A 25,266-nucleotide genomic window follows, 5' to 3' on the forward strand; every position below is an offset into this window, starting at 1 on the left:
GTCTTCCTTCTCTTGGAAATGGAAGATTCCCTTGGTTTTGGTGTTTCCCCTTCCAGACCTCCAACCTGCCTCTCCCACCCTGTGGTTCCTCACAAACCAGGGATCCAGAATTCCATAGATCTTCCTCCCCCTCAGCCAGAAGCTCTCCAGGATTTTTCTGTCCAGAACAATGAGGAGGAAAAGAATTCCCAAATCTTTTGCTAGCAGGGAAACAAAATCAGACAAAGGATTCCTTCCACGGACGTCCTGCACAAGTACAGATCCAACCAAGGGCTTTGCAGGGACCCTGTGGAAAATCCAAGGAGATCCCTCGAGTCCCCTGCATCCCACAATCCCATTTTTTGCCATAAACCCATGATGCATTTGCTTCCTCATCCTCAAAATGCACAAGTCAGTGTCTCCCTAAATTCAGGCCAAGGTCTGCAGCCCAGTTAAACTTCCAAGGGCTTTCATGGAAAAATCCTGGGAAATTCTATATAGGGGAAAATGATTCCTGTATTTCAGCAGACCATGGATGGGATTCAACCAAATTCCTATTCTACCTGATGTGCAACTCTGGATTAATTTACATGGGAATGTTTTTCCTAAATCCCTCTTTTTTTTATTCCTTTGTTCCACCTGGGAAGGAATTTAGCTCCTGCATTGTCTCCAAACCCACCATGGCATTGATGTGGAATTGTTGCATGTTCCAGAAAATTCCAGGCAGTTGGCTTCCAGTTGGATCACCATTCCTCCCCTTCCCCTCTTTTCCATCTCTCCTTTAGGAATGGGATCCACATGGTGTAAAATCCCTACAAAATCCCTAAAATCCCTACAGCTGGGGCCATTTGGAGTTGATAATTCTGTGTTCCTTTTTGGTTTTTTTGGCCCCAATCTTGGTGTCTGAACCTACCCTGGGCACAACCAACCCACAGGAGACCTCACTCATGGAATTCTGGTGATCCCAAGTTTGGATTAGTGTCCTAATCCAGGCCTGGAGCAAAGGTTCTATCCTTAAAGCCACTGTGGGGAAAATGTCACCCCTGGATAACTGGAGATTCCAACCCTTTATTTTATGGAGGAAGCATGTTTGGATTTTCCTGGAAGGTTTGGAGTTTATTCACTTTGTGGAGTCTCTGGGATGGGGATGGGATGGGATGGGATGGGATGGGATGGGATGGGATAGGATAGGATGATCAGGCTGTGAGCACCTTATCCTGAAAACCACCAGAGCCCTGAAAACAATTTGAGATTAGGAATTGGGAAAAATTCCTCCCTCTGAGGGTCAGGAGGGGCTGGGCTGGAATTCCCAGATTTGCTGGGGCTGCCCCTGGATCCCTGGCAGTGCCCAAGGCCAGGCTGGATCCACCTGGGATAATGGGAGGTGTCCCTGCCCACAGCAAGGGGTGGAATTAAATGATCTTAAAATTGCCTTTCAACCAATTCCACGATTCCGTGATTTTACGATCTCAACCCCCATCCCCCAGGATTTCTCCCCAGAACTCCAGGAATAAATTTCCTTTCTATTTTTAGAGGGGAAAAATCTTTGTCTTCTTTCCAGGGCTTTTTCTTTTTCCAGAGTTTTTTTTCTTTCCATACTCTCCTCTTCAGGTAGGACCTCTTCAGGAATTCTGGGGGATTGGATGAGGCAGGGGCCAGCCTGGGGTAGGAAAACCGGGAGAACTGGGTCTTGTTCCGGGACTTTCCAGCCAGGACACACCTTTGGATCTGTGCTCCAAGCAAAGCCAGGCTCCTGGAGTAGGAAAAATTGATGGAGCTGCAGGAAAACTGGTGGAGTGAAGCTGCTTGGACCACGGAGCGCCAGGATCCAGCGTGAGGCATGAAGAGCTGGGGGGAAAAGCGGAGGAAATTAATGATTGGATAATGGATTCCAAATGTTGCCGTTCCAAGTGAAATCCTAGGAATACAGGCGCTTTAGGGGACACGGAGCTCCAAACCGGATTGTTTTTCAAGGCAGGGCTGCGGCGAGGAGGATGCTGGGTAATGCTTCCCGAATTCTCAGAAAGGTAATAAGGTGAGGATTCAGCTCCATCCAAGCTCCGTTGGCTCCCGTGCGTGCAGGAACGATCGCGGGGCGCTCTTCCCAAGGCTTTGCATCCCGCCCGGACTGTTAATCCCGGTGGCAGGTGGCCGCCGGCCATCTGGAATCTCTTCACCCATTAAGATTCTCCCAAGGAGGAGAGGAAAGAACTTCCTCAGTAGCCGGGCCAGAGTTTTCAGGGAGAGCTTCTGTGCAGCGGCTCCGGGTCAGCGCTCCCGCTCGGATCGTTGGCTCCGACCGCTGGCTCAGGGAATGGCGCTCGGCATTCCCCTTCTCCAAACGCGGCTGCTCCGCCCCGATCCTCACTTCACCTCCTCCATTTCTCCTGAAGCTTCCAGGGGGCCAGGCCTGGGATTGTTCGGTGGAGAGGGATGGCATGGAGTGACGGGGTCAAAGGGAATGGCCTGGAGCGGAGGAGGGAGGGTTTGGATGAGGTATCCAAAGGGGTGGAATTATTTGGATAAAGCTGGAACAGTGAGGCTGTGGCTGCCCCTGGATCCCTGGGAGTGCCCAAGGCCGGGTTGGACATCAGGGCTTGGAGCAAAGTGGGAGGTGTCCCTTCCTATGGAATGGGGTTGGAACTGGATGGGATTGAAGGTCCTTTCCCACCCAAACCATTCCATGATTCCATGATTATTCTGATTATTAACAGGATGTCCCATTCCCAGGCTCTGGCAGAGGGGTTAAACCCATCCGTGTTACCTACTTGGCTCAATCCCAATCCTTCCTCAAATACCGTTGGAAAATCCCGTGGAGACAGTTCAGTGACTGCTCCAATTGGAGTCAAAAACTTATGGAAAAATCCCTAAGGAATTTTTTTTTAATGGGGGGATTTGTAACATTGGACACAAGGAAAACAAAGGAAAACTTTCCAACGTGAGACTCGTTCCTACTGCAGGAGGAAGAGCGAGGCCATCGGAGAAGGAAACAGCCTTTCCCTAACAATCCTATTTTTTGGGGGGATAACTGTAGCCTCGGAGATGCCTCTCCCATTTCCGCATGGTCCAGATGGGAATAACAGCATGGACCAAGGGTCCTGATACCAGGGAATTCCATAAGGCCGCCAGCAGAAATGGAGCCAATTTTCCTGACCTGAAATCCAAAACATCCATCTGTATTCCAGCCCCTTGGATGTATCCAGATCTCCGTGACCCCCAGCAGGAATCAATTGGGGATCAAAGGAAGTGGCCGGAGTGTCCGAGTGTATTTAGCAGGATATTTGGGGTGAGAATTATGGAAAAAGGGACTTTTCCTGGAGGGGGAAGTTTAAACAAGGAAAGGATGGGGTAGATGTGGATTCCCAATCCCATGGGAATAAAGAATGGAGACAGGGATTGCCCCAGGGCTAATCCCCTGCAAATCACCCCATGATGACCCTAAAGCCCCGGTGAGCTTCAGGAGGCCCCAAAACCTGGGGAATTTACTGGAATTCATCCTTTGGAATGGGTGTCACTTCCGGATAAACTCCAATCACCTCGTGTCCCTCCAGGGACTTCCACATGTCACCCTTGTCCTGCTGATTTTTAGGGAATCCAGGCTGACTTTGGAGGGGCTGGAGCAGAGGAATGTGGATTAGTCTCCTGGTTTAAACATTTTTCCAGCTTCTTGGAATTGTGTCACCCTTGCCAGCGCTCTGCTCTAGGCGAACAGGGAGCAATGTCAGAGGGATTCAAGAATTCCTGGAGATAATTCCTGTTCCTTCAGCTCTGTCCGTGCTTGGAGTTGCTCCAGTGCTCAGCGCTTCACAGAGTCCAGTCAGGAGGAGGAAAATCCCACAATCCCAGAATCACAGACGCTGGAAAAGCCCTCCGAGGTCACCGAGTCTAACCTGGGCCTGATCCCACCTTGTCACCATCCTGGGAATGCCACATCCCTCCCCAACCCACTCCAGTCCTTGGAGCTTGGATCAGGTGGACGAGCCCGGAGAAGTACCTGAACCCCGAGATGTTTCCCTGGAATGCTCCCGGATCTATCCCAAGCTGGCCCAACCCTCTCACCAGCAGCCTGCGGAAATAATTCCAGCTAAAATCAGGAGACTTCCAAGGATCCTGAGCCTTATCCTGGGTAATGTGGATGGGGAGGAGGGGGGAAAAATGCCGGGTGGAAAAATCAAAGATGCCAGCTTTTTTCCTACAGCGTATTTCTGCTGCCTTGACACAGCTCTGCTTCCTCGCACCATTCCTTTACATCCGGTTGACGGATATTTTTCCATAGAGCGGGAATGCTGATCTTGGCAGGGGCTGAGAGCAAATATAGAAGCTCCGATGCGTGCCCGGAGAGCTCCAAGCCATCGGGAACGCTGCCGGGAGCAGCAGGAGGAAACAGCGAAGAGCCGGAGGACTGGAGAGGGCTTGTTCCGCATCCACAAATCCCGTGGGGTTTGGGAAGGTGAGGGGAACCCCGCCATCCCAAACATCGGGATCCTGCCAAGGAACACTGCTGGCAAAATTCCGCCTCAGTTATTATCTGGTTTCTTTTATTCCCGCTCCCGCTCCGGATCCTTGGCTTCCATCCTTACAGTATCCAGCCCCCCGCTGTCCTTAATATCTTCATCTTTTCCACATCATCCTGAGTGGGATCCTTGTGCTGATCCTTGGATTACGGGAGCATGAAAGGACTGGAGAGGCCCAGAGGTTTGGGATTTAAAACTTGAATTATCTTTAAGCCAGGCTTTGGGGCCCTAAGGAAAGAGCTCCATCAAATCCCCATCTCCCCACTTAAGGGCCATGCTTTAATTTGGGATGGGCAATTCCAGCTGGCTCCTGTGTTTTGGGAATTGCTGGAGCAGCCCCCACTGCTTCAACCCATGTCCCTTCCTGCTCCAGAGACACCCCAGAGAGGGAATTGCAGGGTGTGGCTGGAAAGAAGCCGCTCACTCTCCTGCAGGGAGATCCTGCCCAAAGGAGCCTCAAAAAAGATGGAGAGGGACAATTCCCAAAGGCCTGGAGGGACAGGACACAGGGAATGGCTTCCCACTGCCAGGGAGCAGGGAGAGATGGGATATTGGGAAAGAATTCCTGGCTGTGAGGGTAGGGAGGGGCTGGGTTAGGAATTCCCAGATTTGCTGTGGCTGCCCCTGGATCCCTGGCAGTGCCCAAGGCCAGGCTGGACACTGGGGCTTGGATCCCTCTGGGACAGTGGGAGGTGTCCCTGCCATGGATGGGGTGAGAATGGGATGGGATTTAAGGTCGCTTCCAACTCAAACTATTCCTGGATTCTGGAGCCCCTCTGCTCTGGAGCCAGGCTGGGAGAGCTGGGAATGTTGCCCTGGAGAAGGGAAAATTCCAGGGAATGCTCAGAGTCCCTGCAGGGGCTCCAGGAGAGCTGGAGAGGGGCTGGGGACAAGGCCTGCAGGGACAGGAGCCAGGGAATGGCTCCCACTGGGAAAGGGGAGATTGGGCTGGGATCTTGGCAAGGAATTCCTGCCTGGGCTGGAATTCCCAGATTTGCTGGGGCTGCCCCTGGATCCCTGGCAGTGCCCAAGGCCAGGTTGGATCCACCTGGGACAGTGGGAGGTGTCCCTGCCCATGGAGCTGGAATTGATCTTTAGGGTCCCTTCCGACCCAACCATTCCATGATTCCATGAAGGTGTTTCCAGGGGCATCTTTCCAAGGAGCACAGGCCAGGACCACATTTCTGAGCTGTGGTGAGCTGGGCTAGATGAAGTGACGATGTCCAGGTAAAAGGCCATGGATCTCATTCCCAGGCTCTGGAATTTCCCTCTTTTCTCTCTGCATTTTACCGTCAGTGCTTGGACAAAGCCGGAGCTTTCTTTTTAAGGAAAGATGCCAGAACTTGGATGTTCAACTGTCCAGGGATGGGGGAGAAAAAAAGCCCTTAAAAAAGCAAACTCTGGATCTTCCAGTGGTTTATTTTTGGAATCCAGAGCAAAATGTCCTTGGATTCAATTTTTTTCACGGATCTATTTTGGTAAAAACTCTATTAGAGCTTTTACTTTTTTTTTTTTTTTTCTTTTAAGATGGAGCTATTGACTCCTTTCTGCCAAAAAAATGTAATTCCTGTCTCCCTCAGTGTTTCCAGAGGCCTTTTCCAGAGGTTCTCACACCCACACGGGAGCCTCTCCCAGAGCCCAGCCCAGACTCTGGGTGACCCCTCCATAAATCCCAGTAATTTATGGATTATTATTATTCTTAATAGCAGGCAGAAAAATTCCAACACCCCGGGACTTTCTCCTCTTGTTCCTCCAGAAGAAATCCAGGGGTCTCCGTGGAGATTCCCTCATGTGCCGCGGGAAGTCTGAGAACTTTTCCATGCTTAATAAGGAGAGTGGATTTAGGGAGGAATGACAGGGGGAGTGTGGCTGCTTATCCCTGTTATCCCTGATTTACGAGCTGCTGCTCCCAGAGGTTTGGAAGGCGGCTGGGATCAAAGGAATGATGTGATCCCAAGGCCATTCCAAGGTGATGGAGTGGTCTGGGCTGAAATCCGCTTCTGGAATTCCAGCTATCCCAAACAAAGTCATCCTGCTTTATTCCATTCCTACCAGACCCAAACTTGGAGCCCCTCTTGAAGCAGTTCCAGGGAAAGTGAATGGGATGAGCATTCCCAAAGCGTGTCCTGCTGGAGCTGGAGCATTGTCAGCTGGGGAAACACCTCCTGATGGAGCTGCCAGGTGTCCTGAGCCACCGGGAAAAGCCTGGATGGAAAAACATGGAGAAACTGGGAGCAGACCTTAAAATATGGAATGGTCACGCCTAAATTCCCAGCTGGGGAGGGGATTATCCATGAAGGCAATGCTTCATCCCAGATGAACATGGAATAACTGACGTCGTCCACCAACACGGGGCGAAAGGAGCTGGAAAAATTCCACAAACGGGATATTTTCCTTGGATATGGGACTAACCAGGAACAGAGGCCTGGAAGTGTCCAAGGCCAGGCTCCACCTGACCATTGGGAGGTGTTGGGGTTGGGAAGAGGTGGGATTTGGTTCCACCCCAGCCATTCCACAATTCCACGATTTCCTGGGTGTTTCTTCCGAGTGAGACTCTCCACCCTTCACGAGCCGTCGGCTTTTCCCAGATTCTCTCCATGTTTCCTGCTCCTTGGAGAGGGAGCCGCTCTCCTTGCTGACCTGCCCCTCTTCAATCCATGGATAACCCAATGGAAACTGGGAACATCCCAGTTTTTGCCCCGTGCAGGAGCAGGCATGGAATCTCCTTGCATCTCCACATTTTCCTGTCTATCAGGGACTCGTTCCCAGCTGTCCCTTCCACCTTGTCATCCCTCTCCTCCATCCCGACGTTCCCTCTATCCCACTTTTCCCTTTTCCCATCCCACCCTGCCTCCCCACGTTCCCCTGGAGCAGCCAGAGCCGCCGCTGCATCCATCTGGAATTCCCTCCTTTCCACTCTTCCTAGCTGCCCTTCCCATTCCCTCTGCTCTTGGGCAACCCCAAAACTCCGGTGGCCAAAGCCAAGGCTCGGAGGCGGCTTTTTATCCCGAGGCTTTGGAAAACCACATTCCTGCCCTGCTCCGGTCCCATCCCGCCCCGGCCAAGTGGGATGATGATGACACAGCAGGGCCTGGGCAGGATTTTTCCTCTTCCTTGTCCTGCTGCCAACGTCTTTGACCTCTGGATGAACTCCCCAAAAATTGCCTTTGGAGCTGCTCCCGCCTCTCTGACATCCATGACCGGTTGGAATTTAAATTCCCTTTTTTTAAATTTTTTTTTTTTTGGGGAGGGAGGGAATGAGAAAGGAGCGAGGAAGGGTGAGAGTTAAAATGGAAAAAAAAAAAAGAATTAAAAAGGGAAAAAAAAAAAAAAGAAAAAGATGGATGGGAAGAAACCAAACCCAGAACTGAGGGAAATCTTGTGGTCGGAAAAAACTCGGGAAAGAGTGGGATAAGTCAAGGGTTCAGAATATATGGATCTCTTTGTTCCAAGAAAACAGCGGGAAAAGGTAACAGGGCCTTATCTGGAGTCAGTTCCTGCTTCCCACGTCCCCTGGCAGGGTCATTCCCAGGCTGGGAATGTTGGAAATGTCCCTGGCTGAGGCTCCGGAACAGCCGAGCTCCAGTCACGTGTCCAACCTTTGGAATCATCCATCCATCACCTCCGGCTGAGCTGGCGGAGCCCAAACTCCGGAATTCTGTTGCTCAAAGCCTCCAACAAAAAGCCAAAATTCCAGCAACACCTGGACTGGGATGGACTGGAGAAGCAAACAGGAAGAAATTGCTGGAAATGGGAAAACTGACTCGCCCAGGATGGAATTTTTGAAGGGTCAACAATTCCTTCCCAGAGCGATCGGGGAATGATGCTCGGCTTCCACTGAATTTATTTAGGATTTGTTTTCACTGAATTCCAGAAAAACTGCACCACCATCCAGCAGGAATTCCATGGGATGTGGAGCTCCTCGGAATTCTTGGACTTTTCCTAATTTGTGTTCTAGCAGTGACCTGTGTAAGAAGAGCTTTTTAAAGCTCTAAATTCCAATTCAGCCAGAAAATCCTGCACTTTCATTTTTAAAGGGTTTGCTCCCAAATGAAATTTAAAAAAAAATCCTTTTCTGGAGAGAAAAAAACAATCCAAATGCTTTCATTTGATTTTGGAGTTGCTTTTGGGGGGGAATTTTGGGAGATGAACAAAGGGAGACCTGGTGGGGTGGGAATTTTGATGCCTCACAGATTTCCAAAGGGAAAATTCAGACTCTTCGTCTGGAAATGGAGGATCCCGAATGCCAGAGGGAGCCTGGAGTTCTCAGGAGGCTCCAGGATCCCAGCAGTCTGTCCTAGGGGCTGGAAATCATGGGATCATGGAATGGTTTGGGCGGGAAGAGACCTCAAAGATGATGAAATTCCAACCCAAACAACTCCCACTGTCCCAGGTGGATCCAGGCCCCAGTGTCCAACCTGGCCTCGGACATTTCCAGGGATCCAGGGGCAGCCACAGCAAATCTGGGAATTCCATCCCAGCCCCTCCTCACTCTCTGATAAAAAAACCCATTCCTGATATCCCATCTCCATGTCCTCAGGTGGATTCCCATTCCCACGGCAGAGGATTCCCAATGTCCTGGGATTTAAGGGATCTGGGCTCGTCCTGCCCAGAAGCTGAATCCCTTTGTGTCCTCGCCAGTGCAGGTTGGGAATTCCGGTCTAAACTGGGATTTCTGGTGGATCGTGGCATGGCCAGGGGGTGCTTGGGAAGATCTGCATCATTCCCAGGTTTCTCCTGGGATTGAGGACGATTCCCGCAGTTTTCGGCCTCTTCGTGTCCGCAGCGTTTGGGCAGAGCTGAGTTTAAGCCTGGCCTGAATCGCTCGGGTTCACCTTCCCAAGCTTTAGGCTCAGCCAGAGTTGTGATTCCCAAGATGAGCCAGGAACAGGGAATCTGGGAAGTTGTGGAAAAGCGGGAAAAGAGAGTAAAGGAGGTGGATTGGATGGAGAAAATTTCCAACAAAAAGAGTGGGATTTTGGAGCTTCCCAGAAGAAGCTGAGATTCCAGGAGGCCTCTTATGCCGAGACTCCGGAGGAGCAGCGGGAATGTCGCTCCTTGGAGCACCAGCCATGCTGATCCCAACCGGATTGGTGCCAGGGAAATTCCTGCAGGGATTTGGCTTTTGGGATTATGGCAGGTGGGATTATCCATTCCCTGTTCCCAGATTTCCTGCCCCTGGATCCCTGGAAGTGACCAGGGCCAGGTTGGATATAGGGAATTGGATCCTCTTAGGATAAGGAAGGAAATAAATCCTCAATTTTTAAAATACTATTAAAAATTTTATTTTGAGTTATATAAAATATATTTAAAATTATGTTTAGAATATATTTTAGAATTTTAGAATTCTATTTAAAATGACATTAAAAAATATGTTTTTAAATAGATTAAAATATATTGAGAATTATGTTTAAAGTATATTTTAATGGCATTTTAAATATATTCAAAAATATATTTTAAAATCTTATTTCAAATTATATTTTAAATTCTATAAAATATGTTGAAAACTATTCTGAAAATGATATCAAAATCATACTGAAAATGCATTAATAATCATGTTTAAATTATATTTTAATTACATTTAGAATGAATCAGAAATTATATAAAGATACATTTCAATTATATTTCAAGTTATATTTGAAATTTTATCTGAAATGTTTTTAAAATTATATTTAGAATTATACAAAATGCAAAATTATTTTGAAAAATACATTTAAAACACATGAAAGTTATATTAACATTAAAATTACATCAAAATTATATTTGAAATCACACAGAAATTGTATTTAAATTATATTATTGATGATGCCTGAATTTTATTTAAATTTTATTTTAATTACATTTAAATTTTATTTAAATTACATTTTAAATTTATATTAAAAATAAAAGGTTGGTAAAAAAATCCCACCACATTTTCCAGGCTCCCCCTGGATAACGGCGCCAGAACATCCTGAACGAGCCACTCCCCCTGGTTTGTTTTTTTTTGGATATCCCATCCAGCTTTTGGGAATGCAGCACAAATCTTGGGAGGTGGGAATTTTTCCTTTGGAAAACTTGGGAATGAGTCCCACCAGGCCTTTCCCCGGCCATGCCCATCCCGGTTTTTTGGCTGCCGCCCAGGGACAGGAGGTGACAGCCAGGCCAGGGCTGACGGTGACGTCACCGAGCGCTCCCGGACATTTGTCCTCGGGAAGAGCCAAGCTCAGGATCGTCACCACCAACAAAGATTCCCTACAAAATCCGGGAGCGGGGACGTGCTGGCCCCGCCGTTCCGGCCTCTCCCTGCCTTCGTTCCCGGCGCTGTTTGCGCAAAGCCGCCTTGGGAAGATCCCAATTATTCCCTCCTTAATGAACTCTTGGCTCACGGAGCCTCCCTGTTAACGAGCTCCCTGCTCCAGCCTCGTTCACCTTGGAAAACGCTGGGAAGGGGACTCAGGGATTCTCACCCAGCTCCGGCGGGCTCGGCAGCGGGAATTGTTGATCCCAGAGCCGGGAAAATGGGAGCTCCGGTGAAGGGAAACGAGGATTCCAAAGGTGCCGCCTAAAGTGAAGATCCCACTGATCCCAGCTCATTTATCAGCGTTGACTCTCCCGGGAGCCTCCAGCTCCTCTGGGAACAGGATTTTCCCTCCTAATTTTGGCAAATTTTACGGGAAGTGTTCAAGGCCAGGTTGGAGCGACCTGGGACAATGGGACATGTCCCTGCCCATGGAATGGGGTGATCCTTAAGGTGCTTTCCAACCCAACCCGTTCCAAGATTCTGGAATTCTAGGAAGTGTGGGCTCAATCCATGCTCTGCTTAAGGCAAATAATTATTCCCACCTCTGGAAAACAGCCCAAATAATTGGGGGGGAAAAAAAAGGGAAAAATAAAGAGGCTGCAGGATTTATGGATCTGGAATTCATTCAGGATATGGAAAAACCTGGAATTTGGGAAATTTGCTGTTTGTTGTGCTGATAAGTTCCATAAAGCCTGACTTCAGGATCATAGGGAGAATCAGAGGTGCCGCAGTTTATCCTTAAAACAGGGAGGAGGGAGAATCCCAAACTAAATCCCATGGAATCCAGTGATTCATTGCCCAGCCCATCCCGACTGGGAAAAGTAGGAAGATCCGTTTGGAACTGGTCCTAAATCCTTATTCCAGGTCCCTCAGGTCCCTCTGAGGGAAATAATTTCTTCGGATCTGTGGGATTCCCTCTGGGAGCCACGGGAAAACCTTCAAGTCTCACAACATTCCCCAAATCCTGATCCAGAGCCCAAATCCAGCTCTGGAATAACCCAAAATCCACGTCCCAAAGAGCTGTGTCCTGCTCTCAGCTCATTCCCAGCTTTCCTGCTCTTTTCCCGAGCCTGATTTCCCTCCAGTAGTTCAATCCCATTTATTAGGGATTTATAGTTCTCCATAGGGTTTTTATATTTAGCTGCCTCCCCTGGAAAACCACATTTTTATGGATCTTGGATCCCACCCTTTTCCCTGCGGCTCCTCCAGGCAGATTTTCCCCCCCCCTTTTTTTTTTTTTTGTGTTTATATTCCAATTTTGGAGCTTAGCACTGGCTCGTGTCCGTCCTTTATTCCCATCCACCCATCCCAGAAATTCCTTATCAACAGGTCGGGTTTAAAAGGCCGCAGTTTTTCCGGGATTGGGTCATCCTTGGCTGTGCCGGAGCCGTTTGGCTCCAAGAGAAAAGTGGGAAAAGGGATCGGTTTACAGCTTGCTAAAGGTCAGCTGTGCCGCTCCTGGTTTTTAGAGGGGCAGACGTGAAAGCCTCAAAATATCAGGATAATATCCCTAAAAATAAAACCTCACAAAACCTGATCAGCCCCGTGCGCCTGCGGATTTTCCTTTGGGATGGGCAGGGTTGATCTGAATCCCGAAGTTCTTGGGCCAAACCCAGAGGAAACCACTGCCAGTCAACGATTCCCTGCATTATCCGGTTATTTAAAGCTGGATTTTCCATGAGGAAACCGAGGGGAGAGAGGCCGAGGAATCAATCCCTGTTCGATTCCAGCAGGAAAATGGGAATGCAGAGCAGCTCTGGCCTCTGTGCCGAGGGCTCCAAAGCTGGAAATCAGCGGAAAATCCCGCTGGTTTGGGATTGTTTTTCAGGAATCGTCACAAATACCAACTAAAAGGATGGGAACGCACTCGCTCCGTCCCTTTGGATGAGATTTTCCAGAGGGGGTGTGGATGCCCCATCCCTGGAGGGATTTAAGATCTGGGAAAACCGGGAAAGGTGAGCTAGGGGTTGGTTCAAAAGGTGGGAAATCAAGTTCAAGCCAAAATAACGGAAAAATCTTTTTTTCCCCTCTATCCATCCACAAATTCCGTGGATTTTTCTAGGATCCCCATTTGTGAAAAGCTTTTCTGGGAACGAGAAAGGATTGGAGCTTCCCAGCTGTCCAACATGCCAAGGATTAAAGCAGAAAGCTTTGGGATTTTGGCACATCCCACCATTTATCTCTTTGGGAATCATCCCAATTATCGGCATTTATTTGTAAACAGAATTTCGGCTGGATGAGGAGCTGGCAGAGTGGACATTAGGGAACATCCATGGAATTCCAGGACATTTTGGTGACCAGGATTTTTTAGCATCATACAGGCAGGCTTGTTCCAATTATGGAATAATCTGGGTTAGGAAACGTTCCTGGAATTTCTGCCCTCACATTCCCAACTCCGGGTTTGGAGTCAGATCCAAACTCAGACAGGGCTCCAGGTGTGGATTTTTCCCACTCTGCGCTTCCAAAAAATTTCATTTGTGGGTGAACCCTTTAATGGGGCTACCAGCTTGGTGGTTCTCTGGAAAAACAGGAAATTAGGAATTTTGGGAGATCTGAAGGTTCCGCTGTGGATGAAAGGGTGAAATTGGAAACCTGGAAATAAATTCCCAGCAAAACTTGTGAATAAATTAATCTGGGTGGGGAATTTCAATCCATATCTCTTTTCCCATGATCCATTTTTCTTCCCGAGCCATTCCTCATGAAAGGAAAAATGAAGGAAAAAAAGGAAAAATGGCTGAAAACTATGGAAAAAGTGGGATTTTCTGCTGATTACCCCTAAAAATCCACCCAGGCTTCTCCAATTTTGGGCATAAATTAACATAAATTAACTCCAACACCATCCCATGGCTTCAAACAGCCCAAGGATGGCATTGGAATAACTGCCCCGAGCTGGAAATTTTCAGGAATGATTTATTCTCTAACACATCCCCCTTTTTATTAAAAAACCTGGATCTCGGTAAAGATTTCACATCCCATTAATGGTTTTGCCCTTAATTAAATAAACCACCAGCAGCTCATTAATACCTCATTAAGAGGTGAGAATAAAAGACAGGAAACTTTGGAAAAAAGCGATGGAAAATCCAACTGCTCCCAGGTAAAATTCCTCAATAATTTATCAGGAAAGGGCAAATCTCCTCACTTTTGGCTCACACACAGTGGCTCCTTTATTTAGGATGAGTCAGCCTGGAAAAATCCTATTTATTCCCAAATTTTGGCACAGCTGCAGCTGCCAGGCTCGGAAGTGATACCAGCCAAATTTCAGGATTTCTAATTCCCGGGAAATTTTGGCCTTTGGAAATTTGCTTTTTGTCGGGGTTAAGAAAACAAAATTCTTTCCTCAGTTCTTGCCTCGGACCGGAATTTCTGACTCCAAAAAATGCCCGGCTTTGGAAATCTTGACCTGGGATCATTGTTCCCATCCATGGAAGTGGGCGGGGTTTGGAAGGGAGACTTTTTTGGGAGCAGAACCAAAGCTCCTTCAGGGATGTTATTCCAAATTTTTATTGCGCCTAAGTGTTTTTCTTATCATGGGAGATAATAAATATGGATTGTTGGAACACGTGGGAAGGCGAAGGAAAAACAACAGGAAGTTCCAGCAGGTTTTGGTGATGAATCCTTGGTGTTTTGGGGGATGAGGTGGGAATGTCCAACCTGGAGAAGGGAAAACTCCAGGGAATCCTCAGAGTCCCTGGCAGGGCCTGCAGGGGCTCCAGGAGAGCTGGAGAGGGGCTGGGGACAAGGCCTGCAGGGACAGGAGCCAGGGAATGGCTCCCACTGGGAAAGGGGAGATTGGGCTGGGATCTTGGCAAGGAATTCCTGGCTGGGCTGGAATTCCCAGATTTGCTGGGGCTGCCCCTGGATCCCTGGCAGTGCCCAAGGCCAGGCTGGATCCACCTGGGACAGTGGGAGGTGTCAGGGTGGAACCAATGATCTTGAAGATCCCTTCCCACCCAAACCATTCCATGATTTTCTGTTCATCTCCTGCATCACTCCAGAGCCCTGGTCCATGATTGTCCAGGCTCCCTTCGGAAGGAAAACGGTTATTCCCGATTTCTTTTTTAAGGGGAAGATTCCAGGCATTCCTTCCCAGCCCGCAGCAGACACAGGGTGTGGACACCCCACCCTGCCCAAGCCCATCCTCCAACCTGATCCATCTGCATTTCCCCATCCCACCTCCCACTTTCCAGCTTTTTTCCCTAAATTTGGAGCTTCTCCCAGGACATGCAACACCCTCAGTGCTGCAGAAACTCCTTGATGGGAGCCCTGTCAGAATTCCAGGATCCGCATTGTCCCTGTCCCTCCAGGAAACCACGAGGGATGAGTCAAGGTCATGCCCAGAGCAAGGATTTTGGGATGATTCCGACAAGATTCCGACAATCCTGCCCCGAGTGCAGGGCCTGACCACGGTGGTCATGGACCAGTCTGCGCCAGACAGCCCAGAGATGAGTCTCCTTCCCCTCCTGAATCCCACAAATCCCAAATTTCCAGCTTCACTCCCACATCTGGGCTGCAGGACCTCCATGGAGTGCAGGGAAACCTCATTTCCCTGGCACATTTTGTGTCTCTGTCACTCACCCAGGGTTGCTCAACAAGCCCGTGGCTCGGATCCAAGGCATCCATGCCCCAAACCACCGGGAAAAGAGCTGGACCGGGTTTCCTCTCCCACATTTCCCAACCGGGGCAGTGAATCCCACACTTGTCATGGGAAGGGAAGTGAAGCTGAGGCAACTTCAGAGAAGGAAAGTGGCCAGAGAGCCACAAAAGGAGCTGTCCCTGGGGTGGTTTGGGTCATCCTAGAACAATCCAAGAACAATCCAGGGGTTTCAGCTGGCAGGAGGGAGGGCCAGAGCCAGAAATCCTGGTGCACAAGGGCTTGGAAAAGCCAGAATTCTGGGATAGAGTGAGAATGAGATCGACCACACGCTCACTGTACTTTGCTCTCTCTGCGAACTTTGCCCTTGCAGGACCCAGATTTTGGGTGTGCTCGGGGCTGATCCTGGTCTTTGTTAGTCCAGACTGCTCAAATTCACCTTGTTCCGGGTAAGGGATCCCGATCCAAGGGGAAATGGATTCCAGGATGTGCTTTCCGGAGGTTTTTCCGTGGTTGAGGTGTTTCCATGGGTCAGGCTGGAGAAAAGGAACCTCTGGATCTCCACAATTCCCTGGCAGGAGGGAGGAGCCGGTGGGAGTTGGGATTTACTCCCAGGGAATGGGGACGGGATGGTTCCTTCCCAACATCCCATCCGTGCCTTCCTTGGGAAGCCATTCCCCCTTGTGAAGGCAAATGTAGGGAATGAGGGGAGAGTCAACACATCCCCTTCATAACCTCATTAATCCCCAAAAAATAGATGTGGATCCAGGATTTTGCTTGACCTGAAGAAGCTCAAATCCCAACCAACCATTTCTGGGAGCACATTTTATTTTTGGTATTTTCTGGGAAAGATGGAAAACTTCCAGTGTCCTGACAGGAGCCAGCCAGGTCTGGGAATCCAATCCTTTATTCTCTTCTTGCTTTCCAAGCCAATTCCAGGCTGTCCTTTCACTGACCAGATTGTCATAGGGAACAAACTCAGGAATATTGCTCTACTCTGGAAAACAGCCAGGATTTGGGGGTCTCTTATCCTCATGTATCCCAAAGGGAAAAAATTCCTAATGCTCCCATTCCTGGAGCAGAGTCCTCAGCAAAAGTAAGGATTGTGCTCCGAGGGAAAGATATCCAGCTCCAGGAGTGGATAAATAAATCCAGGGATGGCTGGGAGAAGAGACCATTCCCCCCTGGCTGCACCCTCCTGTCAGGGAATTGCAGAGAGTACCTGGAGATATTCTTGGAGTGTCCCTGGAATTGAGGGATTAGCTCTTGGAGAATCCACAGAATTGTGGGATTGACTCTTGGAGTATCCCTAAAACTGAGGGATTGGCTCTTGGAGAATTCCTGAAATTGAGGGATTGGCTCTTGGGTTATGCCTGAAATTGAGGGATTGGCTCTTGGAGTATCCCTGCAATTGAGGGATTGGCTCCCAAAGTCCCAGTCTTCCATCAGCAGGGAGAATAAGAGGCTTCAAAATGAGATCCCAAAAACCAATTTAGGGACAGAGGATCCACTTGGGATCAGCATAAAAAGCACACAAAGGGCAGGGAAAATCCCTCAACACCAGGAAAAATTCTTCCCCGTGTGGGTGGGGAGGCCGCGGCACAGATTCCCAGAAAAACTTGGTGCCACATCCAGGAGTTCCTTGGATGCCTCCAGGGATGGGGACTCCACCATTCTCTGGGCAATTCCAATGCCTGACCACCCTTTCCATGGAAAAATTCCTGCTGATGTCCAGCCTGAGCCTCCCCTGCCACAGCCTGAGGCCGTTCCCTCTTTTCCTGTTGTTCCCTGGGAGTGGATCCCAAATCCCCCCTGGCTGTCCCCTCCTGTCAGGGAATTGCAGAGATGGAAAATATCCCTGCGGATCCACCTTCTCTCCAGGCTGAGCCCCTTTCCAGCTCCCTCAGGAATTCTCCAGCCCTTTTCCTGCTCTGTTCCTTTCCCTGGAAACGCCTCAGCCTCTCCATGGATTGAGGGGCCCAGACCTGGACACGGAATTCCAGGTGTGCCCAGCATGGAGGGACAATCCCTTTCCTAAGGATAAGACAAAGTGGAAATCCCTTTTAAACCTGGAATTTGGAATGCCATCCTGCTTGTGTAATCCCAGCCCTCCATGCACGCTGCCTTTTCCACAGCTCTGGGAATGAGCTCCAAGCCCTCGTCACCTGCATCCAAAGTGTCCTGGAGTGATCCAAGGAAACCAAGAAGTTCAGAGTTTATCGGAGCAAAACGCGTGGGGTGGGAGATCTGAGGGATAAGGAACCAGAGGAAAAAGGAAAGGAAGGACTTGGACGGGAGGGATGCACAAAATGGCCTCAGAATTCCCTTCAGACAACTCCCAGGATCCCGAAAATTGGTGGAATCTGGAAAAAAGCCTTCCCTCCTCTGAGTAAAACTGAAACCAGTTCCGAGGAGGCTGGAGGAGTTCGTGGCACAAATCCCGGGAAAGGGGGGGGGAAAATGCCATGGATGAACCACTGCCCGTGAGTCACTCCGGTGACTCATCGGAGCAGAGCCGAGGTCAGGAATAACGAAGGGAAAGCTGTCACCTTTCCCTGCTCCCTTTCCCCGGGCCTGGTATCCAGAGTGTTGAGCATTCCCAGGATTTCTCCCCCGGAGGTGGCATGAACACTGCAGGTGTTATTTCTGGACACCACAAGGAATTTCCTTTGGCATCTATGGAAGGAGCTTCCCCTTCCTGGCTGCTGCCACCATCAAATCCCAAAAAATCCCAAACCTGTGGCACAGGGAGAAACCACCTGGGTTTATATCCCCTGTTTAGAGATGGTAAACTGAGGCACAGGCCAGGGGATTGACACAATTGTGATCCACTGGCAAATCCAGGAATCCCTCCTGGAATATTGTGGAAGTTGGTCCCTGGGGCAGCTTCTGGAAGTGCCTTCGGATGGTGTTGCAGTGTTCTGGGAATGTTACTGGGATTAGTGCATTCCACATGCCTAGAAAAGAGGAATTCCAGGAAATTGGCTCAATCCGCTGCTCTGCACCTCCCAGCACAGCACAGAATTCCCAGGATCTTCCATGGCTCCAGCCATTCCCGTGTGGGTACCTCGGGTATCCTGTGACGTCTTGGCCATGCACAGGGAATTGGATTGCACTCCTCATCATCAACATGGAATTATGGAATCATGGAATCCCGGAACATTCTGGAAGGACGTGATCCGTGGGGATCACTGGAGTCCAGCTCCTGGCATAAACACCCAGGGATTGAGGGATCAAAGCCTTCCCGGGACGAGGAGAAGGGACAAAGCAGGAATGCCGCCACTTCCCAAACTATTCCCAAACATGGATCTCATCCGGCCGCTTCCCTCGGGAAGGTTTGCAGGAATGGGAGGTTTGTGCTCCACGGTGGGAGCTGAGGAGATCCCAGCCACAGTCAGGGAGATTCCAGGAAAATCTTCCCTCAGATCACCGGCTGTTAACGGAAGGAAAATCCCTTCATCCATCAAAACCTTCCCATGGACACTTTTCCAACAGAGCTCCTGGAAAGGGCCCCTCCGTCCTTTCCTTCTCCTTCCCCCTCACATCCCCCTCATCCCAGCGGCTCAAGGGCTGAGGGAATAAACCCCATTCCAGCCCATCCATGAGTTTATGTTCCTCCTATTCCATATTTTGTGCCTTAACATTGCTCCCGTCCCAAGGAAGAAGCCACAACTTCTGCTCCGTGAGTTTGCTAATCCAGGGAAAAACAGAGAAACAGGAAAGTTCTTGTAGATACCCCTCGTTCCCAAGGGAGATTCCAGCACTTTTTTTATTTTTTCTGGATAAAAGCTTTTCCATGCCTCTGACCTTGGACTAAGCAGCTCTCCAGATGTTGGGACACGATGGCTCCAGCAGGTCCCGGACTTCATGTGGCCACTGAGCTCCAGATGTTGGCCCAGAAATCTGCCTTTGGAGTCATCTCCTGGAGGAAAAGAGGGAATGGGTATGGATCGGGATGAGTCAAGCAGGGTGTGGAGCCGGAAAGGAAAGGAATGTGCCTCCCAAGCTGCTTTTATTGCCTTGGCACGTGGGCTTTGTCCTGGTCGGACACCCGGGTGGAAGTTCGGCCCTCCCGATGGATCTTGGGAAGTCCCTGTGGCCAAAGGGTTTTGGGAACAACATTCCCTGGTTGCGTGGAGCTGGAAAAGCTACAAAGGTTCCCTCCCTTTGGCTCCCAACATCCAGATTGTTCCGGATGGGATGGAGCCGGCTGAGGGACAGGGACAGGGCGAGAGGAAACGGCCTCGAGTTGGACCAGGGGAGGTTTAGGTTGGATATTGGGAAAATTTCTTCATGGAAAGGGATCTCCAGGCCTGGCACAGCTGCCCAGGGCAGGGGTGGAGACCCCACCCATGGAGCTGCTCTGGAGCCAGGCTGGGAGAGCTGGGTATGCTTCCCTGGAGAAGGGAAAAATCCAGGGAATCCTCAGAGTGCCTGCAGGGGCTCCAGGAGAGCTGGAGAGGGGCTGGGGACAAGGCCTGCAGGGACAGGAGCCAGGGAATGGCTCCCACTGGGAAAGGGGAGATTGGGCTGGGATCTTGGCAAGGAATTCCCAGCTGGGCTGGAATTCCCAGATTTGCTGGGGCTGCCCCTGGATCCCTGGCAGTGCCCAAGGCCAGGTTGGACACTGGGGCTTGGATCCACCTGGGATGGTGGGAGGTGTCCCAGCCCATGGATGGGGTTGGAACTGGATCATCTTTAATTCCCTTCCCACCCAATCTATTCCATGATTCTTAAATTCTCCAGAGGCCATCCTGCTTTTCCCCATTCCAGGTTGAGGATCCCACCTCGGCCTGGATTTCTCAGGAATGTGTAACAGCACTGAAGTTTTAGTTGATTTTCTGTTCCCGATTTTCCCCTTGGAACAGCAATGGAAATATCCCAGTGCCAGCTCCAGGTTAAAAATAGAGGCCCGGGATGTATGGAAAAGAGTTCATGACCCTACTGGGACAATTCCAACCCTGGGCAGGTTTGGAATTACAGGGAACAGCTTGAAATTTTCCTGTTTTTTATTGGCATAAAGGCAGCGAGTTCTATTTATAAAGGAAAAAAAAAAAACCCAAAAACCATAGAAGGAAGGGCAAGAAAAGAAGGAAAAAGGGAGACGTGGAGCTCCCCACCGTGTCCCGGGTGGAATCGGTCATGCCGAGGTCACACACTGGTGGCCAGGACAGGCTGAGCTTTCCCTGCCTGCTGGAAAAGTCTAATTTGGAGTTGGGAATATCCAAGCACCGGGCTCTGGAATTCCTGCCTGGAATTCCAGCTCCCTGCACTGCCGGATTGTCCTGAGGTGGTGGCACTTCCCATGGAGACCCTGGTGTCACCCCCACCTCACCTCTGCTCCTCTAAATCAACCAGCCGGGCAAAGTTTGCATCCCAGCTCCTGGATTGTTCCCATCCCAGTCTCTCCCAGCATTCCAGGGTTCTCCTGGGATTTGATCCAATGCCTGGGATTGGATCCTGCCCCCACTCAGGGATCCAGGACCTCCTGGGAAGAAAAGACATGGAGCCAAATACCTGGGATGCGCTTGGACAGAGGTGGATCAGTCCAGGATCTACTTCCCAGGTATCCATTGGGAGATCAGGTCACTTTCCCATGTGCCAGAGGTGTCTTCCAACACCTGAGAGTGGGAATTTTACCCACAAGATAAAATATTCCTTTCTCCTGGCACTTCCAGTCACCCCCTTTGGCTCCAGAGCTTTTTCCCAAGGCAGTAGAGATGGAAAAACAGAGGAACAACTGGATCTGGTGGCTTCCTCCAGAAATGGGAGGGGTTCTTCCTCTTGGATATTGTATTGGATTTATTTTTTCCCTCAAGACACAACAGAGCAACCAAGGAAGCCTCAATCCACGGAAGACTCCACATCCACATTTTCCTGAAAATCCAGCTGGGATCTGGTTGTCCAGAGCTGGCTTGACCCGCCCTTGACTGGTTTTAGTGCAAAGCCTAAAGTTTACCAGAAGTTTACCAGGTATTTGTCATTTCTTTCCTTCCTTTCCAAAATTTCCTGGGATTTCCAGTGCCCCAGGTGGCTCCGAGGGTGGAAAATGTGGCAGTGAGGGCCTGAAATGTTCTGCATCCTCCTGAGTCACCGGCAATTTCCTGGAGCTCCCTGAAATATGGCCCGGATTGCCCGTGGCCTCCCAAGGGAAACATTAAAAAAAAAGGGGAAAAAAAAGGGAAAGAAGAAGAAAAAAAATTTTGGAGAAATGTTCCTCATCCCGAGCCAAGGAGAGGGAGAGGGAAATTCCCCGGGTGGGTGTCAGGGTTTGGTTGCAAAATGAAAACAAGTGGGAACTTCAGGGACACCTCGGTCTTCCTGTGACTTTTCCTTGGAGAATTTCTTCCAGGCAGGGTGGCAGGGACAGCACTCGGCTGCCTGGGAATGCCCATTTCCATGGAATTGTCCCTCTGAGTCTGAGGTGCACAAGAATTCTAGGAGATCTTCCAGTTTGTCCTCTGCCCCCACTTTTCCTTGGATATTTTTGGTAGATCCAGCATCCTCCTAAAGCTTGGAGTGATGGAGATTCCAGCTTTTCTTCCCAAAGGTGCTTTGCCTCCTTCACCTCGGGAAGGTGAACCTGAATCCCAAACTAAATTTCCTTTGGAAGACTTTTGGACATAAATTTTTCCTTTCTCCTTGTAATTCCTGATAAATTCCAAGTCTTCAACTGGCTTTTCCTTCACCCATTTCTTCGGATTCATCCAAGTTTTACTTCTGTGTTGTCTCTTTGATCATCCCACTCACGTTCCAAGGAAAATCTCCGGTTTATCCATAAATTTCTTGCCATGGTTTAGCCAATCCTGAACTATTTAATTCCATTGGAAGGATATTTTCCTGATCCTTTTTCTATACAACAGCAGGAATTTCTTGATTCGGGATCAATTTGTAATCCATCATTTCTCCCTCCAAAGATCCAGAGTTCTTCTCCAGCTGAGATTTATCCAGGCAATGAATCTTCCTCAAAAATAGTCCCTGCACGTGATCCCTTGAAATATTCCCTGCTTTTTCCATCCAGGTTTTTACTGCTTGGCTACGGATTCACTGCCTGGGCCAGGAGAGGCACAGATTTGGCTCCCAAATTTTCCAGGTTCTGTGGCCTCTCCTAAAAAAAAAAATACTGCTCAAAATGAGCGGAGCAATCCAGCCTCTGTGGAGGGCTGATATTCCAGGTGGAATAACATCATCATTCCCAGGTTTCCTTCACTTTACCCGGATGGGTTTTGCCATAAAAATGTGAATCCAGCTTCATGTTTGGATTCTGTGTGATCCATTCGTCAGTAAATGGTTCTTTTCCTGCAAGGAATCTCCCGTGATCCAAAGGAAATGCTCATCTGCAGGGAAAACTTCCTTTCCACTGGGAAGTACCAGGCTGGACACGGGGAATATCCGAACGTGGGCAGGGAAAAGCTGGAAAAATTCCCTATGTGAGGGTGGGGGGGTTGCAGGAAGTCACCTGGGGCAAAACATGGAATCATGGAATGGTTTGGGTGGGAAGGGGCCTTGAGGATCATCCCATTCCCACCCTCCTTCCATGGACAGGGATGCCACTCACTGTCCCAGGTGGTTCCAAGGCCTATCCTTGGACATTTCCAGGGATGGAGCAGCCAGGACCTCTCCAGGCCACACCTTGGCACGGGGCAAATTCCCAAAGTGTTTTCCTGCTGGTGGCAGCCCAGGAGCAGCAGTGACCCTGCTTCGACTCCTGCATTCCCGAGAGGAATGTGGAAAACTTTCCTTAGGAAGGAAACACCTTTTTCCTCGGAGACAGAGCCCTCCCAGGTCCCAAAATCCCCCTTCACCACACCCACACCACTTTCATGGAGCCTTTTCTCCTCGCCGGCTTCCCAAAAAACATCCCAGTAGCCAAATCCCCAAATCCTGGAGCCAGCCATGCTGCCGTGCGTATTCCAAGATGTTTGTGGAGTTAAATCCCAACAAAAACCTCCCCTACCTTCCAAAGGCCATCCCCAAGTTAAAAACAGATGGAAAACACTGGCAACAGAGGGATGGCTTTTCTTTAATCCCTTTTTTTTTTTTTTCCATGAATGATTCAGAAGGCCAGGAACAGCGGCCTAAGCCTGGCTTAGGCCCAGCACATCCTGTTGAGTCATGGCTGATGTCTGCACTCTAAGCTTGGCCTTGTTAGGACTTGTCAGCCAGGCCTGGCTCCCAAAATATCCCCCGGCCTGCCCTGGCCCAGGAATTCCACAATAAATCCTCACCCCAGGCACGGCCAGGAGCGTGAGGGAGGTCTCGGGAGGGCCAAAGGCCATGGATGGGAGGCAGGAAAACACATGGATCATTCCTTATCCTTTCGCCTGTTCTCACTTTTTTTTTTTTTTTTTTAAAAAAAGAAGCAGCTAAAAAAATGTTGGTTCAGCCAGAAAAAGAGACTTTGAAGTCCCAGCATGCCCAGTTCCAGACCTGTCACTGATTTTTATTTTTTTTTTCCTCGGGATAACAGCAGGAATTTGATCTGCCACTGGGTGATAGTCTCTGCCCACGGACACCACGGGAATTAGGGAGTGCTGGGGACGGTGATTAATTAAAGTCCATCAGATTCTGGAGGGCGTTTAAGTGGCTCTTGACCTTTAAAGTGGTCATGTTCTGATCCTGAAAGAATTCCCAGCGGCAGGAAAAGGCCCATATCCAGCAAATCCAGGCCTTTCTCTGGCAACACTTCCCATTCTCAGCTACATTTTTGGAAGTTCCCGATAGTCCCTCAATTTTCCTGCCTGTCTCCTTACAGAGAGCCCACATTTCGCCCTGATGTTGATGGACAGATAAGGATCCAAACAGGAGAACGTGGGGATGAGCTGAGCTTTAGATTCCCACTGGAAAACTTCCATGCAGACCCTCCCCGCTTCCCAAAATCCCCAGATGGAGGATTTGGTTTGCCCTGGGTTATCAAGATAAAGCACATTTCCCACTGCAGATCCAGCCTGGAGATCAAAACCTTCCCAAAAGTTCAGGAATGTTCCGATTTTCGGCTTTGGTTCCAATCCACGTCCAACTTTCAAAGGGAAGATGAAGGGAGATCGCTCCGAGATAGCAGCAGATCCACGGATTTGTCCAAGCCTCTCCTAATTTTTGGGCAGTAGCTGAAAGCCTCCCGAAATTTCCCTTTCAAAGCTCCGGAGCACTTAGTACTTGGAAATTTTTTCCCGGTGAAACGCTGGGAGCTTCGCCACCGCTTTCAGCCGGGCTTGGATTCCCTCCTAAACATTTAATCCTCCAGATGGGGGAAGGATTTTTTTCCTGACTTTTTTTTTCCTTTTTTTTTGTGGATGGAGGGGGGAAAATGGAAAGGAATCACGTGGGAGCTGCTCATCCCAGGCCAAAGCACGGTCAAGGAGAATTCCTGAATTCCTGGTGCCGAGCCCTGGGCTTGGACTTGGTGCCACAGTTTTCCGGGAGGAGAGGACTCCAGAGGCCACACACAGAGCGTGTTCCTGCTCTCTTTTCCCTGTTTTCCTGGATCCAGGAGAATCCCAGGCCTTCCTGTGCCTTCCCCAAGGTGCAATCCACTCCTCGGGAATGTGCACCAGGAGAAAAAGTGTCCTTGGATTCCTCGGGAAATGTTGGAGCGTCCCTTTGGTTTTTTTCCCTGAATAAAACTCAAAATTGGGATGCACTGGGATCAAAATGGGCTGGGACTCACACCCAAACTGGCTTTTCTCTGGAAAAACTCTGAGGTGATGGATGAGATTCCAAAAGCCCAGCGTGCTCCCTGTTTTTCAATCCCAAAATTGTTTTCTGGAGGTGTCCAGTCCCTGCTCCATCCATCAGGAAAAGCTGGGAGAGCCAAGCATCAATTTAAGCATTCCAGACAAGCACTGGGAGAGGTGGGATGAATCCATAACCTAAAAACGGGGATGGGGATGCAGCCCAGTCCG

Source organism: Agelaius tricolor, unplaced genomic scaffold (assembly GCF_023055355.1).
Source record: "Agelaius tricolor isolate 1412-34295 unplaced genomic scaffold, bAgeTri1.0.p SCAF_54, whole genome shotgun sequence".
In the NCBI taxonomy this organism is placed as follows: domain Eukaryota; kingdom Metazoa; phylum Chordata; class Aves; order Passeriformes; family Icteridae; genus Agelaius; species Agelaius tricolor.